The sequence below is a fragment of the Lacerta agilis genome, chromosome 8, assembly GCF_009819535.1.
Source record: "Lacerta agilis isolate rLacAgi1 chromosome 8, rLacAgi1.pri, whole genome shotgun sequence".
In the NCBI taxonomy this organism is placed as follows: Eukaryota; Metazoa; Chordata; class Lepidosauria; order Squamata; family Lacertidae; genus Lacerta; species Lacerta agilis.
The window spans coordinates 72902280-72921969 of record NC_046319.1 but is presented as its reverse complement, the minus strand read 5'-3'; positions in this window follow the sequence as shown (position 1 = coordinate 72921969).

Genomic DNA, 19690 nt, shown 5'->3' with positions numbered 1-19690 from the left:
TCTGAAGAAGTGTGCATGCACACGAAAGCTCATACCAAGAACAAACTTAGTTGGTCTTTAAGGTGCTACTGGAAGGAATTTTTGCCATTTATTTGCATTTATATTTATATTTATATTTATATTTATATTACCATCTCTCTCAAGGAAGCCATGGATACAGACAACAGGTAAATATCACTAGTAAAAATAAAAGAAAAACATAAATTAAAACAGATATGTAAATATTGAGATAAATTAAAAAAAGAAAAGAAAATCAGCATAGTCATACCATGGTTCTCGATCACAATCCGTTCCAGAACCCATTTGGCTTCCGAAATGTTCAACAACCGAGGCATAGCTTCCAATTGGCTTGCAAAAGATGCTTGAAAACTGGAGCATTTACTTCTGGATTTTTGGTGTTCGGGAGCCAAAACATTCTAATTTGTAGCTATTTGGGAACCAAGGTTTAACTGTAACATCCCGTTGCAGCTAATAATTTCAAGGCTGCCAGGAGCAGTGTCTTTCTGCTTTAAATGCCTGGATGAATAAGTATTTTTTAATATCCTCCAGCATATGAAGGACGAGGGAGATGGATGTAATTTAGCACAGCAGTCCTTTCCATGTCATGTGTTTGGCACCGATGTACCCGCCGCAACCCCAGAGTCGGACACGACTGGACCTAATGGTCAGGGGTCCCTTTACCTTTACCATTTACCCTTAAGAAAACAACTGTCTTTCTTTTGAAGCAATTTGGAGTCTGTCCAACTCTGTTTGGGGGCCTAAGTCATATCTGCTTCAGAAAAACAGGGCATTGTTTTTGCATGTTTAGACCTTTAAACCTCCCCCTTAAATAAATTCAGTCAAGACTCAAATTTTGGTTTGGTTTTTGGCAGAATTTAGGCCACAACTTTATTTTTTACAGCAAGTGAGTGGTTGCATAGGCTCCTGTTCGACTAGCTCCCTGCACCGTTGCAGGTAGCGCTGACCCAGGGCACCAGCATAGGTCAGCCTAGGGTGAACACCTGGAAAAGCGGAAAGCTGGGGACAGGCTAGTCCACCACCCAGATGTCCCCCTCGACTCTGGCACGGGCACAACCCCCTCCCAGCACTGACCAAACCACTGATTCCCTGGATTATTTTAACGTAATACCCATCACATAGGGATGGCCAGAGTGATTCCCCATCCCTATCACCTGAACCAGAGCCTATCCGCCACATGAGCATCGCGCTCGCTGCCAACCACTCACACCTGTAACCAATCCCTTAACCCCGCTGACATGGAGGTCAGCAATACAACATTCCCAATCACAGACAGATGTAACCCATCAAGCCTGTGAAAGGACATATCAGGAAGGTAATGCCTGGGTGACAGCTCACTGTCCCTGCCCAAGGCCAGAACCTTCTTTGGTCACTGCGCTCTGGGCACTCACCCGGGCCCTCTCACTGGCAGCTGGGCAATGGCTACCTCACCACACACGTCACTGCCATCAGTGATCAATTTTGAGTCCAACAAGAGCCTTCACCTCTTCAAAGTCCTCCTGCATGTGGGGCCGCATGCTCCACTGGGGGCTTCTGGCAATTGCGCCCAGCTGCACCACTGCCACTGCAGGCATGCCTCCGCAGACACCTTCACCCGCACCACTTGGGAGAAGCCCCTTCCAATGCATTCCTTGTCTGGACACCCAGAAGTCGCTTGCATGGTCGGGGGCCCAAGCCTGCGTCCAAATCCAGACTCCGCCGCCCTCTTGCTGGCCCAGTGGACAATGCTGTGCCTGACTATCCAGATGTGCAAGGAAGGCTGACAAAGGAATGAACAAAACAACATTAGCAAATGCACCTCAGTGCCGCATCCAACATAACCCTTGCATGTTCAGTTTTCCAGCGGCCCAGTTCCTTAATCCTATCAACGGACAGGACCCAATGAGCAGCGGTGGTGGCTGGCCCAATACGAAAGGAATAAGGTGCAGTCTGGCTGGCCGACAGGCCACATGCTGTGATTGCCTCACACATTACTGCAGCAAATTGATGCTTCCATAACAAGGACCCATCCTCATGAACCAGGAAGGGGCCATCCCCAGGCAGGCGAAGTGACACATAATACTTGGCATCTTTAAAAAGACAAGGGCTGGGCTGATCGGTGGGAAGCAGCCTCATCAAGGTGCCTCTGCCCAACTGGTCAGCTTTTGAATTGCGAATACTGAGCACCAGCTCAGCACCAGCAAGCTGAGCAACCTGCAAAGTATACAAAGAAAGTATCAGGTGTTGTAATAATTGTGATCAAACAAAACCAAAACTCAAAACACCAAATTGGCTAATAAATATTGGGAGCAATTTACTCAATCAAAAATATTAAAATGAACACAATAAGGTGCAGTGTGCAAATCCAAGCCTGTAGATACTATAAAGCACATAATAAACTGATGGCATAATATTGTGTCTAATGATAATATCCTAGCGTAGTCCAATAACGCGAAAAGTGTTGCAAATGGTACTCACAAAGTCTTTTGTGTGGGAATGGTCACAGTCAGGCAAGAGAACTTGGTCCTGCGAGATGGTAGTTGCAGACAGGCCCTCCTCCTGTATTATTAGACACAGTATTATGCCATTTATTAGCCAATTTGGTGTTCTGAGTTTTGGTTTTGAGCAACCTGCAAAAGCAAACCCCTAGGAGCCTGAAAGATACTCGGAGTCCAGTGTGATTTTCATGCTCTTTATTCAGCTCATAGTAGTGAGGAATGTAGTTCCCCCAAAACGTTTGCTTTATATACACTATTTACACAATGGGCCCCACGTGATTGGCTAATTCCAGGTTAAACATGTGTAATGAACTGCCACTGCTCAGGCCACCTCTGAGCGCACCAACAACCCTTAAAACAAAGCCCAAAACCCAATGAGCCAGCAGCGTCCAAATGGACCTGAAAATCAAATTGCAGATTCAAGGTATCCTGCCACAAGGATACGCCATTGAACTTCCACAGGAATTCCAGCCATATCTGGAGGTCTGCCTTGACCTCCCCGGGACAATCGCACCTGATGATGGGATGAATGCAGGCCTGCAGAAAGCCTGGCCAAGCATGCACAAAAGGGGCAACCCGGGGCTACCACCCTGCAGGAGAAATTCAGATGACCCAAGAGGGACTGAATCTGTTTCAAAATAACCTTTTCCCATGGCAAAACTGTGTTATGAGTTCATGCAAAGCCACCAATTTTTAATTCAGGCAAAGCAGAAGTCTGTGCCACAATATCCAACTGAATTCTGAGGCAAGATAACCTCATGACTGAGCCTTCAGTTTTATCAGCCGCTAAAGGAACACCTAACCCTTTGGTTAGGTTGTTAGAAGCCTGCAATAAAAGCAAGCATCCATCCAAATCTGCTGCAGAGCTTAATAAAATTATCGAGGTAATGGGTGACACCCCTAAAACCTGGTTTAATGCGTAGTGACCAGTCCAAAATTGTACTGAAGGCACAGGATATCGAGCAGCCCATAGGCATAGCCATATCCACATAGTAAGCTCCATCCATTGGAAGCTCCATGCATTGGAAGTAGGTGGAAGGCAGCTTCCACATCGCACTTTGCCAAAAGGGCCATGTCAGACTCGTCCTCCTAGGTCTCAGAAGATGTACCAGTAAAAGAGGAAGAATCGCTAACTCTACGCCTCTTGGCCCTGTGTTTGGAGCAGCTGCTCTTCTGCCGCTTGCCACCTGAGGAAGGGACTCTAGGCACTGGAAGACCCTCCTCTGTAAAAGGCGAAAGATTTATAGGATCTGAGGTGAAACCAGAAGATCCTCCTCTGTAGACTGGATGCTGAACACCTCCCTTGAAGGAGCAGATCATACCTGCAGGGAAACAGAAGCAGGAGCATGCGAGGAGCAATCTAGGAAGAAACCCCCCCCCCCAAATGCTGCACAGGATGGGTGCCTGAGCTCCCATGCCCCAGGGTGCAGACTGCGAACGGGGCAGTCATGACTGGAAGGCCCATTGCATCATGGCACCCATACTCCTGGGCCAACCCCTGAGACTAGCTGGGACTGGGATCCTGGACTGCTGGAATTAGGAGAATAAGGCACCAGAAGAATCAAAAGTCTCACTCCCTTCGCTTGTATCTAAAGGACCATGAGCCTCATCTAGAGTGGAAGAGGTGGAAGGGCCAGGCTGAGAAATAGGCTGCCTTCCAAACTGCTGAGCCAGGGACTCCAGCTCCATATTAAATCTGGCCAGGGCTGCAGGATCTGCTCCAATATCGGCCATTATTGTTCCCAAGCGATACAGCATATTTTGAGGTAGCGCTGGGAAAGGCAATAAATGCAAAGCCTGAGACGGGCATCTGATTTCCCTTTAGAAGAGAGAGCAGGACTCAGATTCCATTCAAAAGGCATCGCAGTCCCAACAATCAAATAAAATTGGCAAGACTACAGAATGCATTTCAATTGCACTGCGCAGCTAAGATGGTGCTCCCGTCAAAACAAGATGGCGCCCAGACACCTAAGATGGCGCTCCCACCAGAATGCCAACAGTGACATCCCCTACAAGGAGAGGTAAAATAACGCCAGTCACATTGGCACTAAGTGGGGGTGGGTCCCAAGCCTGGCAAAATTCCCCACAGACCCCTAATAGAAGCAGCTGCCAAGAGAGGGGATTCTGCACATTTATTTAAGTTGGCTTAAAATTTTTTAAGAGCCCTGACGCTGCAGCCGCAGCCGGCAAAGGAGCGTGCAGGTAGCCGACCGGCCAGTAAAGGTGACGGCAAGCTCCGGAGGCTCAAGGGGGCCGAAGCCCCGTGGGGCAAAGTCCCTTAAGGGGGAAAGGGAAAGGCAAGGGAAGGGGGGGGAAATTAAATGGGGAATAAACGACTACAGGATAAATCGGGAGAGAGAAGGGGAAAACGAAAACAGATCACCATAATGAATGGAGGTAGAATGGTCTCTCTTTCGGCTCGCAGCGGACACGTTCCTAGTGTTCCAATGCACTAGCCAAAAGAGGAAGCTCTGGGTCATGTGCATGGACATATATAGGTCCCTTGATCCCTTTTGCTAGCATTGCATTGGCCTGATTAAACCCAGTATCAAAGGACCTACCAATAGGATGTTTTGGCTATCCAAATGTAGCCACCCACAACACTGGGTTTGGTTGCCACGTCTGACCACAACACTTGCCCTCTTTGAGGGAGGACACAATTTCCAAATTCACTGTTTGGAGGACTAAAACATGGCTATAACTAATCATTTGGCAGTTCCATCCTCAAATAACTCTCTATTTCTCGCTCTCCCTTCATTCTAGCGCCCAGGGCATTTATTCAGCCAGAAATCGCCAGAACTCAGTTTTGGCACCTCTCAGGTGGGCACCACTGTCATTAAAAGAGAGCAAGACATAGTGAGTTAATCCTCCTGAGTTAATCTTGGAAAGGATCTTGCATAGTTGGTGCCTGGGTCCGCCTGCCTGATTGTGGGTGGGGGCTGGGTTGGGGCCCAAGTTCAGATCAGGAGGATATCTGCATAGATGTATTTTCTGGTTTCTTATGTTACAGCGTGAGTATAAAATACACTTGTTTAAGAGACCTGTATCTGACTCAGTATTCCTCAATAAAAACATAAAACTATAGCCCAGTGTTTTCAGTGGAGTTACGATGAAATTAACAAAGTTAGGGAAATTTATTTTGATGTGCATAAACAGCATGAGTGGCTATCCTGTATAAGTGAAACCTTTTAATTTTTTTCAAGTCATCTCAAAAACGATGTTCGGTCTAGCCACTTGAAACAAGTAGGAAACATTCTAATAGCAACCAAGCTTCAACTGCCTCAAAGTGGTGTTCATCCTGTGTACTTTCTGTAGAAGAGTGGTTCCATTAAATTAGCTAAAATGATAAAACTGGTTTGACTGAGGGAGGGATGCTAAAGGAGATTGAACTTTGAGGCACTATGCAGCCCATTTATCATCTCTGTGAATCAGAAGATGGATATTTTATTTATCAAATTTATCAAATTTCTATCCCACCATTCCTGCCGAAGGACTCCCCACTGGATGTTCCAAAACCTCTTCATGAAGTTCATTACGAAAGATTCCTGAGTAAGCTTAGCTATCCTGGGAGATGAAGAGAGGTCATCAGATAGAAAAGTGACTTTTTAAAAGTAGGAAGCAGGACAAGTGGATAGAACCTTCAGTGGGAAGGAGCTAGAAGTGAGATATTGGGTTTGGCGCTTTTCAGTTTATTTCATTACTTATATTTCTGTCCCATACACCTCCCCCCCAAAGGATCCTATGGCAGCAAACAAAAGAAAAGAACATTAAGAACACTAAAAAAATACCCACAAACACACCCTCCCACTTAATAATCTGACGTCTGAACAGAGCAGCATCTTAAAACTTGGGTAAATTAATAGTGCAAGAGATGGATGGATGTCACTGGACATGAGTTGACACCAAATAAGCAGCTACATCACAAGTACATTGTTTGCCCCATAGCATATGAACACAAATATTTCTTTGTGTGTGTGAATATAATATACGTTTCAGGAAATAAAGTTGTATGAGTTTTAGTTTTAGCTGGAACTTGAAAACTCTGGATTATTGGTGCTTGACGCCTGTTCTCTTGAACAACTGCTTCTATCTGTAGGTATGGAGGTGTGCATTGGCTCAGGATATTATTGATGCCTCTTTCAAAGAGGAATGGAGTGGTTCTAGCTGCTTTCAAGGCTATGATCATGAATCCCTTCATCCTTCTTGGATTTGTTCCATTTCAGGCTTTCCAGAATGGGATGGGTTATCAAAACTAGGGGGTGTCAACGTGGTGCAGTTTAGAAGACAATTTCCATCAACCCTAGCTAGAATGACAAGTTTAGCGGGCAATGTGATGTGTAGTCCAGCTACATCTGGAGGGCACCCTATTGGCTATTCCTGATCAAGACCCTTTTCCATCTCATCAGTCTCAGCTTTACCTAAAACAACCATTGTAGTTTTGTTTGTAAATTACAAATATTGAATTGAGTTCTCATTCTTCATTCCTAGGAGATTCTGGGAGCTATTTGGGAGGACTATAAAATGAGAAATTTGACTTGGCATCAATGAACTGCACTTTGGAAGAATTTGAGAGGATGTTTTTACAGAATTGTACGAAATTACGAAATACTACAAAACTGAACATGTCCAGTTGGTTTGCTCTTGGAATACAATAAGGTTACAGCACCACCCGATTGCTGTGAAGAAAATAAATATATATGCAATGTACCAACTGTTGGTCACTTTGTGTCTGATTGTGTATTGTCCCAAATGTATTTCAAGTACTTAAAATATATGTTTCTTATCCCTGAGAATGGAAGAGGCAGCTGGCAGAATTTCATGCAGTTCCCACAAATAACAGGAATAACATTTAGGTTGACATAAACTTCACTGGGACTAAATTAACACCAGCTTCTTCTTTATTTCATCCCTTTGGGGGAGAAAACTGCAATCACTGAAGAATATAAATCTATTTAATTACAAGGTATTAAAAATAGTAATCATGAAACAGAGCCCAGAGGAGCAGCAAGTTTGGCTCTCTTATTTCCTAAAAGCAAAATATTCCACAGAAATAAGAAAATGCATTCCCGCCCCCCATATTTTGGCACACAGAATGGTACAATATCACAGTATTTTCTGTCTGGGTATTCACTCCCCCACCTTTTTCAATATAAGTCCATGAGATGTGTCCAGACGTCAACACGAGAAACAATGGGCCTAACAGCTTTCCCATTGGCAGCCCAAGTGGAGTCAATGCACTTGGTCCATGTCAGGGGAGACTCCCCAGCTCTGGGTCGAACACACCCTATTTATCAACGAGCGATGCCAAAATCCTGCTTACATCTGTAATCAATAAAGTTGTGGCGTATTTCAAAGCAATGTTTTTCTTGATGTTTTCTGGCCCTTACTACAACACAGGCATCATGCGCCTGTTACAGCAAATTGGAGTAGATTTTGGGATGACGTGTCTTCAGAGAAGATGTAGAGATGAACTGATTCTGCTGTCTGATGTAGGTTCTTGGCACCTGAAGTTGTTATGAAATCTGAAGGTAACAAAAATCTTAATTGTTACACCTTAATTGTAGTAGTGATCACCAGTGTGCCTATGGTTCCATTATGTACCTGCTGAAGAACATGGTTTCATCATATTATCTAAAATGACAAATTGCTTCTTTGGCAGAGTGAGAGAATCCAATATAAAGCAAACCTTCAGGGACTTACAGCAGCCAAACTCCTATTTGGCTCCAAGTGGGGCTCACCCAGTGTACCTGCTGAAGAAGAGTCGCTTCATAATGTACCTGCCAAAAAACTGTGGATTCATCATTTTCTCTAATTAGACACAATTGCTCATGCAGCTGAGTGAGGGAAGCCAAAAGAGACAAGAGTTTGAGAGACTATGCAGCCCTTTTATAATCTGTACCTGGGGTTGGGATGCCCTAGCCTGGGAGACAAATGCAGCCCCTACATACATCTATTTATCAAGTTATACAGCATACAGGGATGCTCAAACATCCTCCTTTTTCTGCTTTTCATAGGCACACGTTGAATGACAAGTGGATCAGAATTGGTATCCTTTAGCTTTTGTCCTACAATTTTGTGAAAAAACTCTGCAAAATTGAATCCATTTGCTCATAATTTGAGAGGGGGACAAAAACACAAAATTTCCCCTCCTTCCTCGTCAAATATATAAAATTAGGATATTCTGGAATCAATTCAGAAACTGGGATGGCTTCTGAAAATTTGGGACGTTGTTGTTGTTGTTCAGTCGTTCAGTCGTGTCCGACTCTTCGTGACCCCATGGACCAGTGCACGCCAGGCACGCCTATCCTTCACTGCCTCTCGCAGTTTGGCCAAACTCATGTTAGTAGCTTCGAGAACACTGTCCAACCATCTCATCCTCTGTCGTCCCCTTCTCCTTGTGCCCTCCATCTTTCCCAACATCAGGGTCTTTTCTAGGGAGTCTTCTCTTCTCATGAGGTGGCCAAAGTACTGGAGCCTCAACTTCAGGATCTGTCCTTCTAGTGAGCACTCAGGGCTGATTTCTTTGAGAATGGATAGGTTTGATCTTCTTGCAGTCCATGGGACTCTCAAGAGTCTCCTCCAGCACCATAATTCAAAAGCATCAATTCTACGGCGATCAGCCTTCTTGATGGTCCAGCTCTCACTTCCGTACATTACTACTGGGAAAACCATAGCTTTAACTATATGGACCTTTGTCGGCAAGGTGATGTCTTTGCTTTTTAAGATGCTGTCTAGGTTTGTCATTGCTTTTCTCCCAAGAAGCAGGCGTCTTCTAATTTCGTGACTGCTGTCACCATCTGCAGTGATCATGGAACCCAAGAAAGTGAAATCTCTCACTGCCTCCATTTCTTCCCCTTCTATTTGCCAGGAGGTGATGGGACCAGTGGCCATGGTCTTAGTTTTTTTGATGTTGAGGTTCAGACCATATTTTGCACTCTGTTCTTTCACCCTCATTAAAAGGTTCTTTACTTCTTCCTCACTTTCTGCCATCAAGGTAGTATCATCAGTAGTATCTGAGGTTGTTAATATTTTTTCCGGCAATCTTAATTCCGGCTTGGGATTCATCCAGTCCAGCCTTTCGCATGATGAATTCTGCATATAAGTTAAATAAGCAGGGAGACAATATACAGCCTTGTCGTACTCCTTTCCCAATTTTGAACCAATCAGTTGTACCATATCCAGTTCTAACTGTACCTTCTTGTCCCACATAGAGATTTCTCAGGAGACAAATGAGGTGATCCGGCACTCCCATTTCTTTAAGAACTTGCCATAGTTTGCTGTGGTCGACACAGTCAAATGCTTTTGCATAGTCAATGAAGCAGAAGTAGATGTTTTTCTGGAACTCTCTAGCTTTCTCCATGATCCAGCACATGTTTGCAATTTGGTCTCTGGTTCCTCTGCCCCTTCGAAATCCAGCTTGCACTTCTGGGAGTTCTCGGTCCACATACTGCTTAAGCCTGCCTTGTAGAATTTTAAGCATAACCTTGCTAGCGTGTGAAATGAGTGCAATTGTGCGGTAGTTGGAGCATTCTTTGGCACTGCCCTTCTTTGGGATTGGGATGTAGACTGATCTTCTCCAATCTTCTGGCCACTGCTGAGTTTTCCAAACTTGCTGGCATATTGAGTGTAGCACCTTAACAGCATCCTCTTTTAAAATTTTAAATACTTCAGCTGGAATATCATCACTTCCACTGGCCTTGTTGTTAGCAACGCTTTCTAAGGCCCATTTGACTTCACTCTCCAGGATGTCTGGCTCAAGGTCAGCAACCACATTACCTGGGGTGTATGAGACTTCCATATCTTTCTGGTATAGTTCCTCTGTGTATTCTTGCCACCTCTTCTTGATGTCTTCTGCTTCTGTTAGGTCCTTTCCACTTTTGTCCTTAATTGTGGTAATCTTTGTACGAAATGTTCCTTTCATATCTCCAATTTTCTTGAACAAATCTCTGGTTTTTCCCATTCTGTTATTTTCCTCTATTTCTTTGCATTGCTCGTTTAGAAAGGCCCTCTTGTCTCTCCTTGCTATTCTTTGGAAAACAGCATTCAATTTCCTGTATCTTTCACTATCTCCCTCGCATTTTGCTTGCCTTCTGTCCCCCGCTATTTGTAAGGCCTCATTGGACAGCCACTTTGCTTTCTTGCATTTCTTTTTCATTGGGATGGTTTTCGTTGCTGTCTCCTGTATAATGTTACGAGCCTCCATCCACAGTTCTTCAGGCACTCTATCCACCAAATCTAAATCCTTAAACCTGTGCTTCACTTCAACTGTGTATTCATAAGGAATTTGATTTAGATTGTATCTTACTGGCCCAGTGGTTTTTCCTACTTTCTTCAGTTTAAGCTGGAATTTTGCTATAAGAAGCTGATGATCTGAGCCACAGTCAGCTCCAGGTCTTGTTTTTGCTGAGTGTATAGAGCTTCTCCATCTTTGGCTGCAGAGAATATAAGCAATCTGATTTCGATGTTGCCCATCTGGTGATGTCCATGTGTAGAGTCGTCTCTTGTGTTGTTGGAAAAGAGTGTTTGTGATGACTAGCTTGTTCTCTTGACAGAACTCTATTAGCCTTTGCCCTGCTTCATTTTGAACTCCAAGGCCAAACTTGCCAGTTGTTCCTTTTATCTCTTGACTCCCTACTTTAGCATTCCAATCCCCTATAATGAGAAGAACATCCTTCTTTGGTGTCATTTCTATAAGGTGTTGTAAGTCTTCATAGAATTGATCAATTTCAGTTTCTTCAGCACTGGTAGTTGGTGCATAAACTTGGATTACTGTGATGTTAAAAGGTCTGCCTTGGATTCGTATTGAGATCATTCTATCATTTTTGAAATTGCATCCCAGTACAGCTTTCGCCACTCTTTTGTTGACTAAGAGGGCCACTCCATTTCTTTTACGGGATTCCTGCCCACAGTAGTAGATATGATAGTCATCCGAACTGAATTCACCCATTCCTGTCCATTTTAGTTCACTGATGCCTAGGATGTCAATGTTGATTCTTGCTATCTCATTTTTTACCACATCCAGCTTACCAAGGTTCATGGTTCTTACATTCCAGGTTCCTATGCAATACTTTTCTTTACAGCATTGGACTTTCCTTTCGCTTCCAGGCATAACCGCAACTGAGTGTCCTTTCGGCTTTGGCCCAGCCGCTTCATCAGCTCTGGATCTACTTGTACTTGTCCTCCACTCTTCCCAAGTAGCATGTTGGACGCCTTCCGACCTGAGGGGCTCATCTTCCAGCGTCATATCTTTTATATGCCTGTTGTCTTTGTCCATGGAGTTTTCTTGGCAGGGATACTGGAGTGGGTTGCCAGTTCCTCCTCCAGGTGGATCACGTTTGGTCCAAACTCTCCACTATGACCTGTCCATCTTGACCTGTCCATAGCTTCCCTGAGTAATTCAAGCCCCTTCGCCACGACAAGGCAGTGATCCATGAAGGGGAAATTTGGGACAGTCCCTGGAAAATAGGGACATGTGGAGGGTATGAAACATTAGTCTAACAAAGGGTTGACAGATTGAGGTCCTGAGGACCCCGTTCCTGCCACTCACCACCTGTCCCAGGGCGGGGCCTGACATTGCTGTTGCTGCCTAGAACAGTGCAAAGCTCTTTTTAAATGTTTTAATTTATTATTATTTTTCCATCTTTTTAAATTTTCTTGTTGTGGGGGGTGGGATAGGTGTTTAGTGGGGTTTGGGGTTTTGTTTAATTTTGGATTGTTTAATTTTGGTTTATTTGTAGTTTTTATATTTTTTGTTTTGTATTGCTTTATTGTGTTTTGTTTTCTGTTTCTATATAGGTTTTATTTTGTTCTTAAGGGGTGGGGTCAGGGCTGCCTGGGAGGGGGTCCCAGCCAACAAAATGGCTGGGGTAGGTTCCACAGGGGGGGGGGTGCACTGGGACAACTGATCTCAGTGATCACTGGCAGGAGGAGGAGTCACGCTAAGACCAGACCATGTCATTGCCGAGGAGGCAGGTTTAGTCGTTGTCTGAGGACTATCTCTGCCTCCGGGTCTGGTCCTGACCAGACAGATACTGGAATCAGCAAGGGATACCCACATGACCTGAAGGTGCTGCTGTGCAATGCCAGGTCAATGATGAATAAGACCACTGCCATCCACGACCTGATTGTGGATGGAGGACTTGACCTGGCATGTGTAACAGAGACTTGGTTGGACGAAGCAGATGGGCCTGTCCTTGCCGCTGCCTGTCCACCAGGTTTCTCTTACGCACAGCAACCCAGGTCATGTGGGTGGTGGTGGTGGGGGTTTGCAGTGATTTTTAGGAAGTCATTAGTTTGCACCAGGTGTCCTATTGGGAAGACCCAGTTCTCTGAGTGCATGTTCTGGAAGTTGGGCAATACAGGATAGGGGCAGTACAGGATTCCTTTTGGTGTACCGACCTCCCCGCTGCACCAAGGATTCCCTGCCCGAGCTGCTTCAGGTCGTGTCGGATGTTCTCCTGGAGACACCTAGTTTGGTCGTCCTAGGGGATTTTAACATCCATGCCGACATGACCTTACAAGGGGCCGCTCAGGACTTCGTGGAAAGCATGGCCTCCTTGGGACTGTCCCTGAATAAGTCTGGTCCAACTCATAGCCGAGGACATGCCTTAGACCTGGTATTCACCTCTATGGATGTTGGTGAATTGACATTAAAAAAAGCGAAACTAAAGAAGTGCCATGGTCAGATCACTTCCTGGTGCGACTGGACTTCTCTGCGACCCTTCCCCTCTGCAGGGAGGTGGAACCAATTTGGATGGTCCGCCCCCGCCATTTAATGGATCCAAATGGTTTCCAGAGAATGGTAGGGGATGCTTTATCCCATGTTGATGGCCTTTCAGCTGATTCCCTGGTGACCCGCTGGAATGCGGAGTTAACCAGGGCTATTGACTGTTTGGCTCCAAAGCACCCTCTCCGGTTGCATGCAGCCCGGACAGCCCCGTGGTTTTCCCCGGAACTGAGGGCGATGAAACTATCGTTGAGACGGCTAGAGCGCCGGTGGCAGATAACTCATTCTGAAGCTGACCGGACACGGGTTAGAGCTCAATGTCGAGCCTACCATGTGGCGGTAGCGTCGCTGCCTCTATTGCATCTGCAGAAAACAGCAGCAGGAGACTTTTTAGGTGGTTCCCAATTTAGCGGAACCACCTGCTCCATCAGGGCCCAGTACGGGCCACATGATCTCCTGCAATGATTTTGCAAAATTTTTCGCGGTTAGAGTCGCTCAGATTCGGGAAGAGGTAGACTCCACCATGTTAGCAGGGCCAGGGCGGGAGAGTGCTAGAGTCCTGTCTAGTCCAGTTGCGTGGGATCAGTTCCAATCTGTTACCTCCGAGGATGTGGACAGGCTGCTTGGACGAATGAAACCAACCACCTGTCTCCTTGATCCTTGCCCATCCAGGCTTATAAAAGCTAGCCGGGAGGGGCTGGGCGATGCTCCGCAGGCTGGTGAATGCTTCCCTCTGTGAGGGAGTCTTTCCAGACCCGCTGAAAGAGGCGGTCATTAAACCGCTTCTTAAAAAAACATCTTTAGACCCGGCCAATATGGCCAATTATTGCCCAGTCTCAAATCTACCATTCTTGGGCAAGGTGATTGAGTGAGTGGTTGCTGAACAACTCCAAGCATGGAGGATGCAGACCATTTGGATCCCTTCCAGTCAGGATTCAGGCCTCACCATGGGATTGAACCTGCCTTGGTCGCACTGGTCAATCTCCAGCGGGCTAAGGACAAAAGTGAGAGCTGTTTCCTAGTTCTTCTGGATCTCTCAGCGGCCTTTGACACCATTGACCATAACATCCTTCTGGACCATCTAGAGGGGCTGGGAGCTGGGGGCACTGTTATACAATGGTTCCGCTCCTTTCTCCTGGGCTGTGTCCAGAAAGTGGTGTTGGGGGATGATTTTTTTAAACAGCAGCAGAGATTTTGGAAAGCAAAGATGAAGGACACTGAAAAGAAAATGGAGGTTTTAAACAACAGAAGTAAAGGAGAGGTGGAACTTTTGTAATAATAAAAAGTTGTATCAAGGCAAACAACAGAGATTGGTGCAACACAAAAGCTAACATAAACACAATAACACAAAATGGCATTTCCAAACCCCCTTGCTGAACTTGACTCTTCTGTTTAACTGCTACATACCACTATCCTCTGTGTCAACCCCTGCTTGTTCTATTCAGAACACTGGCATGGAGTTTTTATGGAAGTCTTCCAGGTGCCCCACTCTCACTATCAGAGAACAGGAATTGTAAATAGATGGGTCATTTTCTGGAACACCTTGAAATTTCACTACATACCTTTCCAGTATATCCCCACCTCTGTTTCACCACAATGTCTGTGGGGCCAAGATGCTCACAATTAGGCACAAAGTCATCAACAATTAGTGTCTCACATGCACATGTATTTATCTTTCCAGCAATCTTGTGATGCTGGAACCTTTTTATATCCCTGGATCCAGCCAAGTTTACGTGTTCATTTGTCTAGTTTCCATTTGTCTAGTTTCCATTTCCTTCAATGTCCACAAGTTCCACCATTATCAAAGAGGGTGAATAGGTTTTCTCTATTCATTTTGTCCATTTCATGCAGAATTTTAAACACCTTTCTCACCTTTCTTTTTTGCTTTTGCTCTAAATTTAAATGTCTCCAATTTTGTAACAATTCCATATCCAAAACTATAATATCTCTTTTGAGGTCAGCTGACATTACACAACAGGTATGCCAGCTTCCTCCGGTGAGACATCAGGTGGACAGGAGGAAGCAGAGCAAACAGAGTGTTGCTGCTGTGTTTCGCACTCTGCCTCCTTTCCCCTACGTAACATTGAGGGGTCCCACATGGGGTGTGGGCATGGAAAGTGCACCCCATGTGCGGCGTAGGTGTGCATTGCTGCAGGATATTGCGGGGCCCCAGCCCCCTCCTTAAAAAGTTGGGAGGATCAAGCTCCCTGCCCCCAGTTGGCACCCCGTTACACAATATTGCAAGTATGGTCATAGCATATTCTATCCTGGGAAGATATTGTCAAGATATTGGCAGTTTTGTATTCAATTCCTTTCTTTGTGAACCTAAGTATGGAGTTGGCATCTGCAGGCCCAGTCGCAGTGCCAACTCCCTCCGGGTCACTGTCTAGATGTAAGATATGATTAACTACTCAGACAGACAACCATCTAGAATAAAAATGGCCACAACTTTATGGGTGGAAAGTAGGTGGAATTTTGGTGATATGATAGCCATGTTCAAATATATCAAGGGATGTCATATGGAGGAGGGTGAAAGGTTGTTTTCTGCTGCTCCAGAGAGGCGGACACGGGGCAATGGATTCAAACTACAAGAAAGAAGATTCCACCTAAACATTAGGAAGAACTTCCTGACAGTAAGAGCTGTCCGACAGTGGAATTTGCTACCAAGGAGTGTGGTGGAGTCTCCTTCTTTGGAGGTCTTTAAGCGGAGGCTTGACAGCCATCTGTCAGGAATGCTTTGATGGTGTTTCCTGCTTGGCAGGGGGTTGGACTGGATGGCCCTAGTGGTCTCTTCCAACTCTATAATTCTATGATTGCATTTATATCCATTGCAGCCTCTTGCTGGAGGGCTGGAACTGCTGCAACATTGTGCCCACATTTTGGCCTCCCCCTCCCTACCAAAAGTTCTTTCCCTCACAAGATTTAACCTTTTGCCTTCTGCAGTTTTTGCAAGATAGATTCTCAAAAACCCAATATTCTGAAAGATGCTGCCCTTCTGGCACAAAACAGGTCGAATCCATGACACACGTCTTGCTTTATTGCCCATTTTATGCACAAATGTGTGACAAGCATTTGGCCCCTTTATTGAAGGAGGAAATTTATTGCACTGACTCTTCCTGGGTGTCCTATCTGCTGAATAATTGTAGGAATGATGCTGTGAAAAATGTGGCACGGATTTTGAATGAAGCCATGAAATTACGTTACCATAGGTCTTAAATGTCATTTTCATGCCTCATGTCTGGACAGTTTTATCATAAAGTATATCCTACTATGTTTCATTACCTGTGTCGTGCTCTGATCCATGTATACAATGATACTTTCTATGACAATGTTTGTTTGATTGACTGACTGACTGCACAACTGCCTTCTTCAAGGCTGCTAGAAACACTCCTTCCCTTGCTGAAACAACACATTCCCTCATGGGCAACATTCTGGGGCCACATGCTCAGTGTGGGCAGGGCCAAAATGAAAAGTGTCATTGTAATGGATATGAAATGGGATCCAGGGGTCTTAGTGAGCCACAAGCTGAACATGAATCAACATTGTGATGCAGCAGCAAAAAAAGGTTATGCTACTCTAGGCTGCATCAACAGAAGTATAATGTCCAGATAAAGGGCTACAATAGTACCACTCTATTCTGCCTTTTATAAAAAAAATAATAATATTTATTAAGGATTTTTCCAATTAAATCCAAATTACAATACATGATTAAATTTTTCCAAACTCCCCTTTCTCTCACCAAGGGGAGCATACAGAACAAACCCCCCTCTCACTGGGGTGACCAACAATTCTTTCCCAATTTAACCACTTACTTTGCACATACCATCTTTACCTTTACACACTTCCCTGATTCCCCCCCCTCGTTGTTTTCCATATTAACCCTAATTCACAGTTATTGCCACTTAATCCCCATATTACTTTTCCTCCTTCTCACATTTTCCTTAATTAAATTCTTTCACTAAATAATTATTCATCTTACGCATCTTATTTATCGTTTTAACCCATCCTCTGCATTCACTATATTCCTGAACCTCCATTGCCTAATTCCAAATTTCATTACTACAACCCAATTAAAATTAATTTTATTTTAACTCTTCCCCCCTTCCCTCCTATACCCCCTAAAATTGAATTCTTATTCCTTAACCATTATCCATTACCAATCCATATGTCTATACCATGACACAAAAAGAATTTCCATAAACACATTCATTTTTCAACCCACGCCCACCCTTTCCGCTTCTTAAAAAAACATCTTTAGACACGGCCAATATGGCCAATTATTGCCCAGTCTCAAATATACCATTCTTGGGCAAGGTGATTGAGTGAGTGGTTGCTGAACAACTCCAGGCATGCCTGGAAGAAGCGGACCATTTGGATCCCTTCCAGTCAGGATTCAGGCCTCACCATGGGACTGAACCTGCCTTGGTCGCGCTGGTCAATCTCCGGCGGGCTAAGGACAAAAGTGAGAGCTGTTTCCTAGTTCTTCTGGATCTCTCATCGGCCTTTGACACCATTGACCATAGCATCCGTCTGGACTAGCTAGAGGGGTTGGGAGCTGGAGGCACTATTATACAGTGGTTCCGCTCCTTTCTCCTGGGCGGTGTTCAGAAAGTGGGGTGTGTGTGTGTGTGTGTGAGTGTTCAGACCCCTGGGCTCTCACTAGAACGACCTCCCAGCAGAGGTAAAAGAGATAAGCAACTACTTGAAATTCAGAAAATACCTGAAGGCAGCCCTGTTTAGGGATGTTTTTAATATGTGATATTTTAATATATTTTAATATTTGTTGGAAGCCGCCCAGAGTGGCTCGGGGGACCCAGCCAGATGGGTGGGGTACAAATAATAAAATTATTATTATTATTATTAGCTATGCTCAGAACTAATTTGGGAAAGGATCCAGGATAGATTGGTCCTGAATTTGTGTGCATGAGTGGAGGTGGGGCTAGACTGTGGCCCAAATTCTGTTCAGTTGTGTACATAGATGCACATTTTTTGGGGGGGTGTGTGTTTCTAATTGATCCAGGGTGAGTGCCTGGAAGCAGTTGGTGGATGAATGGCAGCTAACAGATTGAGGTTGAATCCTGACAAGACAGAAGTACTGTTCTTGGGGTTGGGGGCTCCCTGGACCTGAATGGGGTAACTGTGCCTCTGAAATAGGTGTGTAACCTGGGAGTCATTTTGCACTCACAGCTGTCCATGGAGGTGCAAGTCAATTCTCTGTCCAGGGCAGCTCTTTACCAGCTCTATCTGGTACGCAGGCTGAGACTCTACCTGCCCACAGACTGTCTCACCAGAGTGGTGCATACTCTAGATATCTCCCCCGTGGACTACCGCATTGCACTCTATGTGGGGCTACCTTTGAAGGTGACTCAAAAACTACAACTAATCCAGAATGCAGCAGCTAGACTGGTGACTGGGGGTGGCCGCTGCGACCATATAATACCGGTCCCAAAAGACTTACATTGGCTCCCAGTATGTTTCCAAGCAGAATTCAAAGTGCTGACCTTTAAAGCCCTAAATGGCCTCGGCTCTGTATAGCTGAAGGAGTGTCTCCACCCCCATCATTCAGCCAGGACACTGAGGTCCACTTCCAAGGGTCTTCTGACAGTTCCCTGACTACAAGAAGTAAAGTTATGGGGAACCAGGCAGAGGGCCTTTTTGGCAGTGCTGCCCTCCCTGTGCTGTCCTATCATCAGATGTCATGGAGATAAAGAATGACAATACTTTTAGGAAACATCTGGAGGGAGCCCTGTTCAGGGAAGTTTTTAAGGCTTGATGTTTTGATTATGTTTCAGATATGCTGTAAGCCTCCCAGAGTGGCTGGGAAAAGCAGTCATATGGGCAGGGTATAAATAATAATAATAATAATAATAATAATAATAATAATAATAATAATAATGTTGTTGTTGTTATTGTATGTATTATATGTAACTCAGCATTCTTCAGTAAAAATATAGCCTTGTATTAATGGAGTCATGATGAGATTAATGAAGCTAGGGAAATTATTTTGATGTGCATCAACAACATGAGTGGCTATCCTATGTAACTAAGATCTTTGAATTTTTTGCTTGGTATCTCCACGGTGATGTGTGTTTGAGACACTTGAACTTAGTAGGAAATATTCGCATGGCAGTCAAACTCCAGTTGCCTTCAAGTGGTGTTCATCCAGTGTACTTTCTGAAGAAGAGAGGTTCCGGAATAGTGGAGTGGGTTAAACTGGAAAGATATTTGGTGAATTTTCATGGATTTCCAAAGGTGATTCAAGTACTTAAAATATATGTTTCTTATCCCTGAGAATGCAATGGAAGAGGCAGCTGTCAGAATTTCATACAGTTCCCAAAAATTACGTAATCCAATTACTACTCCGTGCTTTGTGTTCCACAATAAAATTAGAGGATCTTTGGGAAAGTATGCAATCTCCTTTATCATCATTTCCCACCCCCTCACTGGACCAGTTCCGTCTACCTGGAAC